This window comes from Gossypium raimondii, chromosome 1, assembly GCF_025698545.1.
Source record: "Gossypium raimondii isolate GPD5lz chromosome 1, ASM2569854v1, whole genome shotgun sequence".
Taxonomy (NCBI): Eukaryota; Viridiplantae; Streptophyta; class Magnoliopsida; order Malvales; family Malvaceae; genus Gossypium; species Gossypium raimondii.
In genome coordinates, this window is record NC_068565.1 from 5161243 (window position 1) to 5170107 (window position 8865).

Sequence of the window (8865 nt, forward strand, 5' to 3'; positions counted from 1 at the left end):
TGTCATCACAAGCATCTTATTTCAGTCCCTTTGAAACTGTTTATAATTTTGCAATTAAAGCCTCGATTTTTAATTCCATTTCAACCTCATCCTTGGTTTATTTAATTTATTTATTTGTAGAAAAGGTTCTTTTATCGTTACTTATTTTAAGTTTTATATTTATTATTTATTTGAAGTTGTTTTACATTAAATTTATTTATATGTATATATATTATTTCTTATAAACTCATGTATGAACATCTTTCAATTTTTTTTATGTACGTATACATATGTTATTATTTATTTTAAAATCTCTCATATATAATACTTTTAAATTGTTTCGCATATGGTTGTTTTTTATTTTTATTTTTATTATTTATTCGAGATTCATTTATTATTATTTTAAATTTGCTCTACATTTTATTTATTTTAATTTGCTCTATACCACTCATTTTGAAATTGTTATATATGTTATTTAATTTATTCATCCCTTTTTATTAATAATGATGTTTAAATAATGTGTGTTGAGTGATTATTTTCATTGTGTGTGCCATTGGTATAATTTTATTCATGTATCATTACTCTATGTTTATTATTGTATTGATTAGTTCATGTCCTTGTATTGTAAATTAAACTCCGACATAGTTATCCAACTTAGATTGCTTTATTTTATTCTAAGTGAGATAAATGCATACCTTCAAATAGATTACCCGCTATTATTCAAAATGGAATTTTGTTAAATAAGGTAATATTTTGCATTTTGGAAATTTGAGAAATTGTACCCTAACTTATTGGGTCTCGATTTTCTCGTTAAACCCAAATAGCAAAATATCTTTTTAAATTTCAAACACATAAAATTTCAAAAAAAATAAAGGCAATACTCTATATTTAGAAAATTCAAGAAACCGTGCCCTAACTTATTGAGCTTTGATTTTTCTCGTTGATTCTAAGTAACCGAATATCCTTTTAAAATTAAAATAAATGAGGTTTAAATAAAAAGTGAAATGCAAACTTACTCTCAAAATATGAGATGTCGGGTCCTAACTTACTGGGTGTGACATCTTGTTACTTCGAGATAAGGAGGCATTTTCTATTTTTTATTTAATTAAAGCATTTTTAAATCAACATTAATAAAAGAGGATCGTATTTTTAAATCTTTTCAAAAGTTCAGCTTTCGACATAAAGGCATTAAATAATCAACTAGGTACCAATTTTGGGCGTTACGAGGGTGCTAATCCTTCCTCGTACGTAACCGACTCCCGAACTCGTTTTTTCTGAATTTCGTAGAGCAAAATTGTTGTTTTAATAAAATCAAATCATTTATTGAAAACAACCACTTTTTAAGGTGATCCGATCACACCTTATCAAAAAAGATTGGTGGCAACCCCCATTTTTTTGTTTTCGTTTTTTTTTAATCCAAGTCGACCATGTTTTATTCAAAAAAATGGTGTCAACAATCCTTTTTCCAACTTTTTTTTTCCTTCCTTCAATCTGTTCTATTGTAAAAAACAAACAGAACAACAATCAAAAGTTTCACATTACAGCATTTCAAAATAAAATACATGAAGATCAATGAGAAATTGCAGCTAGAAGATGAAGAAGAAATGGCAGATGCAAGGAGATTTAGAAGCTTGGTTGGAGGTTTAATTTATTTGACTCGCACTAGGCCCGATATTGCATTTCCTATTGGCTATTTGGATAAGGAGAGTGTTAGCTGATCTTCAACAAGAGTAGAAATGTGCAACAGAGATATTTTGTGACAACAAATTAACTATCTCCATGACAAAGAATCCAACATTTCATAGTAGAACAAAGCACATCAATATTCATTATCATTTCATTCGTGATTTGGTAGCAAAAGAGGAGATATCTTTGGAGTATAGCAGCATCCAAGAGCAGCTAGCAGATGTGTTAACATAGGCTTTATCAAAGAAGAAGTTTAGCTATTTTAGAAGTCTACTTGGTGTCTGCAACTTTGAATTAGGGGAGAGTGTTGAGAATTAATTCAAAGTAGTGGGTTGTTTAGTTGACCAAGTATCTCGGTAGAATCTTTGTTAGTTCCAGATTTTCAGTTTAATTGAATAAGTTGTTAGCTATTTTTATGTTAAGGTAGTGTCTTTCTAAGCCTATAAATATAGGCATTTATGCTTTGTTTTATTAATTCAGTGTTCACCAATAATAGAATAACTTTGATGCATATTGTAATTGTCTCTTTCACGTTTCCTTCTTCAACAGCCCTTGCACTTGCTTTATGGATTTATGTTATACTTGTGCGAGAATATGTACTCTCTCTTTTTTTTCATGTTTGTTCATTATTATGCAATATATGGGGCTTTTGGCGTGTTTTACCTTTGATTTGTTTGCATATTTAATGGAATTTTATAACAATGATATGTAAGTGGAAATCATAATTATAAAGCAAAAAATTTGTATTTAAAATAACATACAATGAATAATAAAAATATAGGTTGAAATTAATTAATAAAACACATGAAATAATAACAATATTAAAATTACAAAAATTAGATTAAATTGTTTATTATTGTGTTATCATCAATCTTAAGCCCGTGTCGAGTTAAGTTGTAACATTAACTCAATCAAATACATTATTAATATAAAAATTTATTATACGTGTATGCGTGTGGAAACCATGTATTTAGAACGTATGATGACGTTTATAAATAAAATACAATAAATAAAGAAATATAAAATTTTAAACTAATAATGCATATGTGTGAAATTAAAATAAAAAATAGTTTAAATTGTGAGTGAAAGGAAATCAAAATAGGTAAATACATCATTTCAAGAATATTAGATGTACTTCAATTGTTTACTATAGCATTATTAAGTTTCTTGAATTAGTGTTGCATGTTAACTTGATATCAACTCAATCGATAATATTATTAATAAAATTATAGTATACTCACAATGTGAGTGAAAATAATTATATAATATATTTATTAAGAATTCATGTAAAAATCATATGTTACTTTAGTTAAAGTCAAAAGATTATTTATTTAGTATTTTGGGTTCAAATCTCATTGTAAGCATAATTTTTTTCTAGATTTCATATAAAAGACAAAAATACCTTTAAATTAATATTATTGTTTTTTAAATAAAGACATTTTGATAATTTAATAATTGACTTGGGATCCGATTATGGGTAAACAACAACTCAATCAAAATCTTTATATACAATTGATGGAAGTAATAATAGAAATATTAAAGTAAAACTATATTTGAGTGGTAAATTAAAAATTTTAGCAATACATTTGGTTTGAGTTCAAATCCTATCATATGTATATTTTTCTTGACTTTTAAAATAAAAAGACGAAAGTATCCTTAAATAACATAACTTATTTTAATTATAGAAGGGCATTTCTATAATTTCCTTAACCGAGTGATACCAACTCAATCGGAAGTTAAATAATAGTATAATAGTAAGTATAGATATACAATTGTTGAAAGTAATAAAATGTGCATAATAAAATTAAAATGTTGGCATAAGACAATGGTCAAATTTCAATTTTGGCATCTAGACTATGTTGAAACTTGATATGTAATTTATATACTTTAATTTTGACATAATTTAGTCCATTTACTTTTATAATGTAATTAGTTAGTCTAAATAGTTAATATTCTTAACTATTTCAATCAAAATGCATATGTCAATTTTTCTTAAAACAATACAACTCTAACAAAAAAAAAAAGTATCCTGACGATTCGAATGAGTGTTTTAAGAGAAAATCCTAATAAATATTTTCAACGTTATTTTTATTGTTACGTGACTACCAATTGATTTTTTTAATTTTAAAATGCCATACCAAAGAGTTTAATAGAAGGATTTCAACAACGATATTAACTAGATCTAAATTTTTAAAATTTGAAAGTAGAGGATTATATTTCTAAAAATAAAATAAAAGGACTAAATTACAAACGTGAGAAATATACAAGAAGTTAAAACATTTTTGAATTTTTGAATTTTACTCTATAATTTTATACAAATAAATAATCAACTTAATACGAAACTTGAATCGAGAATTATTTTAGCAATTACATATAAAGGACGATGTAATTAAAGAAAAGAATTCGGATGTCTCTTAGAAATTTATGAATAAAGAAAAGACTTGCAAATTTTGGCAGCGACTAGGAAAGTGAAGATGGGGCCAATAATTTGAAATTTATGAATAAAGAAAAGTCATTAGTCAGCGATGTATTAATTTGAAAAATTCCACAACTTTTCATTTTAGTATTAAAATAAACACATTTTATTATTTTACTCATTCATTATTACTTTGTCATTATATAAATTTATTTTAATTAATGTAAATAATTTTCATTTTGATCACTCATTTTATTTTTTATATTTTTATATACTTTTAAGAATTAAAAAACTTGGGCTTTTACAAGAGAAAATTTGGGTTAGAAAATTATTTTATCTTTTAAATTTCTATTATTTTTTCCTTTTAGAATTAATTTCAATTTTTTTCTTAGTAAAGGAAAGTTTTGCAGATAATTATCTGGATTTTTATAGTAAGAACTTGAGTTTTACAGGAAAAATTAATTGATCATTTCCTTTTCTTTTCTTAGAATTACTTTTAGCTTTTTTCAGTAAAGGGAAAGATATGAGGTTTTGTAGAAAGTTATTTGGATTTTTATAAGAAAATTCTGAATTTTTACGGAAAAATTATTTAAAATTTTTAATTTCCTCTATTTTATCTTTTCAGAATTAATTTTAGATTTTTCAGTAAAAAATTATTGTTTTTCGATAACTGGAAAAAAGTTGTGGTTATAACATTTAGGTTGCCTTTCTTTTGTTTTAAAGAGTACTAGTACTCCTTTATTTTTGTCACCTTTCTTCTTTTTTTCTTGTTTTTCCAATTTAGTGTGAATGGTGAGAAATTGTAATAAGAAACTACAGATCTCGACACCAAAGGGTCGATGTTGGGTTGGAAAAAAGACCATGACTACTGTAATTGCTATTTTTGTTTCATATTATTTGAAATGACTTAATGTTACGTAAATTACATCATAGCACATTTGTTCACACAAGTCATCATTTTTTTAATTAAGATTTGACTGCCATTTATTTGATTTTTTTCTTTTTACAAAGTCAAGGTACATCGTAGCACACTTAGTTCATACTAGCCTTGTTTTTCTTTCCTCTTTAAAGACTACTTCTACTCCATTATCTTTGTCACCCTTCTTTTTATTTTTGTTGTTTTTTCCAGTTTAATGCGAACGCTTAGAAATTGCAACAAGAAATCACTACATATTCCCACACCAAAAGGGTTGATGTGCGCTATGCTAGGATGAATGACCATGACTTTTGCAATTACTATTTAGTTTCCATATTGTTTGATATGACTTGAAGTTACATATATCTCTCACTCTCAAAATAAAAATTACATAATAGTACACTAGTTCACACTAAATTATGTTATATTTACTGAGAAAATTTATGTTATACTAAATATTAATTAAAATCAGTATTATATTAAAATAATAATAATAATAATAATAATAATAAACTTGAGGGGTAAAATGAAATTAGCATGTTCTATCCCGATTATGCAACTGGTTAGATGTTAAAATCTGTATTATATTAATAATTGTACAAGCCCAAATATGCCCGGGCTCAAACAAATAAACGGGCCTGCATGCAGAGCTAAAACCCAATACAGTGGCCCAAAAATCAAACCTAAAACCCAATGTCACAGCCCAATACAAGCCCAAAGCTTAACCAACTAAGCAGAAACCCTAGACCTTTGCTTGGTAGCAGACCACATGACCTTCACAAGCCCCCCTCCATAATAGTAGCCGCCATTTGCGCAAGTTGCGCCTCCACGTGCGCCACTCCTCTACGCACGCCATGCCTTGCGCATCGCACCTGAAACAACAAACAAAAACAAACCGCAACAAAATAATAGGGATAGCAGAATAGATTTCATTTTTTTTTATTTCCATTTTCGGCTATAAAAGGAATATTTTCATTGTAAAGTGGGGGAGAATTGGAAAAACAGCAACAGAAATAGAAAGAAATACTGAGTTTGCAAAGAATATTTCTTTTTTCTTAAAGGTGAATCGTTTTTTTTATTTTTTATTTTTTACTTTTTTTTCATCTATTCTTTTGATTTTTTTTTGTTTTGTAAAATAATAATACAAAGAGAACGAAGGAAACTTACCCGAGAGCGCCGCGCCGTCGCCATCTCCATCGCGTTCGGAGCTTTGGCGAGGAGGCCGACGAACGGCGGTGCAATGATGCTAGGGACGAAACCCTAGCAGAGCAAAGGGAGTTTTTTTTTTACTTTTTTTTATTTTTTTTTCTTTCCTCTTTTCAATCTGATGAAAATGTTTTTTAAAAGAAAAATCTGTTTTAAGTAATGAAGCAAAACGGCGCCGTTTCATCTAAGCCTTGACCATGCGGTGACCGACCGAAGGGAGGATCCGCGTTATTTCAAAGGAAAATCGCGCATTTGGTCCCTCCCTTTTGTAGCGCGCTCTAGTTAAACCCTTTTTACTTGTTTTAAAATTGGACCGCATATTTGATGTCCGTTTCAATTTAGTCCCCTGTTGCGTAACGTTTTGGAAAGAGGGGATAATTTCCCTTTTGGTCCTCCACTGTTGTGCGCGCATTCAATGTGGTCCTGTCTTTTAATTTGCTTCGAATTCACCCATTTTCTTCTTTTTAATTCAGTTTAACCATTTTTTAATTGTTTATTATTATTATTATTATTATCATTATTATTATTATTTTATAACATACAAGCATTGTTTTATATAATACATATACATACATACGTTTTTAGCATACTTGCATGGTTTTAATATATGATGTATATATATACACATATATTTATAGTATTCACATAATGTTTTCTTATATAATATATATATATATATATGCATGTTTTAGGTTACACGTCTACCTATACTTTATACATTTTTTCTTTTTTCATTTTTAAAACTTCTATATATACATATCTTGTTATATTTAAATTTCAAACTTTTTACTTTTGTAAATATATACACATATACATATTTTGTATTTTATCCTTATTCACGATTTTCAAATACATATACATGCATTTTTTAGTTTTTGTTTGATATATTCCATTCTATCTTTTTATGTATCCTTGTACATGTGTGTCAAATATATGCATGCACGTATTTGTGAATTTACTTGTATATTGCACTTATATATATATTTTGTAAATTTATGTATATATGCTTTAAATTAAAGGATCTGAATCATATTGTATATTAACTTTTAACATACCCTTTTAAAAACATGTTTTGGTTTTACCATTCATCAAAATTATTTTCTTGATTTAAAGGTTTTTTGAATAAAAGTATTTTTGGAAGTTTGGGATTTTCGAGGGAAATTGAGCCCTAACGTATTGGGTTCTGATTTTCTTTGTCAATCTTAAATGACTGAGAACATTTTTATTCAAAATGCATAAAAATCATTTTTGGGAACTTAACTTGTTGTGCCCTAACGTATTGGGTGTGGCATGTTACTTTCTCGAAATGAAGATTTTCGTATAAAATGAAAGTGATATTCAAGTTTGGGGAATTATGAGGAATTGTACCCTAACGTATTGGGACTCGATTTCTGTACATGACTTGAACAATTGGATATCCTTTTGCAAATTTCATCATTCAAGCTTATTTTAAAATCTTTTTAACTTTCGACACAAAAGACATCAAATAATCAATTTGGTACCGATTTTGGGCGTTACGAGGGTGCTAACCCTTCCTCGTATGAATCGACTCCGAACTGTTTTCAAAATTCGCAGACCAAAATAATTTTTAAGGTGGGCCGGTCACACCTTAATAAAGGATCGGTGGCGACTCCCATTTTCGTTTTTAAAGTCAACGACTAAATTTTTGTTTTTCAAAAAAATGGTTTCGACAGCTTGGCGACTCCGCTGGGGAGGATTTGAGAGTCGAGCCATAAACTGGTTATATTTGCCTGTGTCGAAAATCAAAAGTTTTAAAAAATTCATGAGTTCCCTTCGCATTTATCGTTTTTTTTTTCATCTTGGTATTTTGGTAACTTTGCATTTGCATTTTTGCATTACATGGTCAGTTTTACCCTTAAGTGGGAGCGAGAAACTAGTCCTTCGTGAGGTTTTCACCTCCGTGCAGGGTAGTGGACCGCTTCCGGGATACATCCGTACCTATGTCTTCGTGAGATTTTCATCTCCGTGCAACCATAGGGAAATGTATTCCCCTGAACTGAACTCGGTCCATATGAGCTTATAATGGATGAGGATCGAGGAATCTGCTGGTTCGGGTACCCTTACTCTAGAAACTAAACCTCATATAGTGAGCTTTAAGAACTTGCCCTAGGTAGAGCTATACCAAACCCTAGTGGATTCCTGAATAAATGTTCTTGCTATTTCATATTTGTGTTGGATTATATATTTTTTGTGTGATACTGACTTGGGTTTATTTTGTTTTGATTGCATGACATCATGATTGCATTGCATTTGTATTTTAGAAAAGAGATGTTGATTCGAGTTCGATTACTAGATTAGAAAGCTTGTCATAAGAAAATGGGTTTCTTGATAAAGTGGATGACAATATGGTTGTCCGAATATGGTCCAAGAAAACGTGATAAGAGAAGGGTGATGGAGGAATACATAACTTTACGTCGTGCCTCAAGGTCAAGCTGATTATTCAAGAGTTTCTAACATTCCAACTACCTTAAAGAAATTGAGGAGCATTACGGGGATGGACAGACGTTGGATTATAACCAGGATCAAGTAAAAAAGTAGAGGAGATACCCCTTTTGAAGAATTCGCAAGATTTATCTTAGCATCCAGATGAAGAAGGAGAAGATGTCCTCGCTTGGAGTATGAGGGCAAAGCCGTATATATG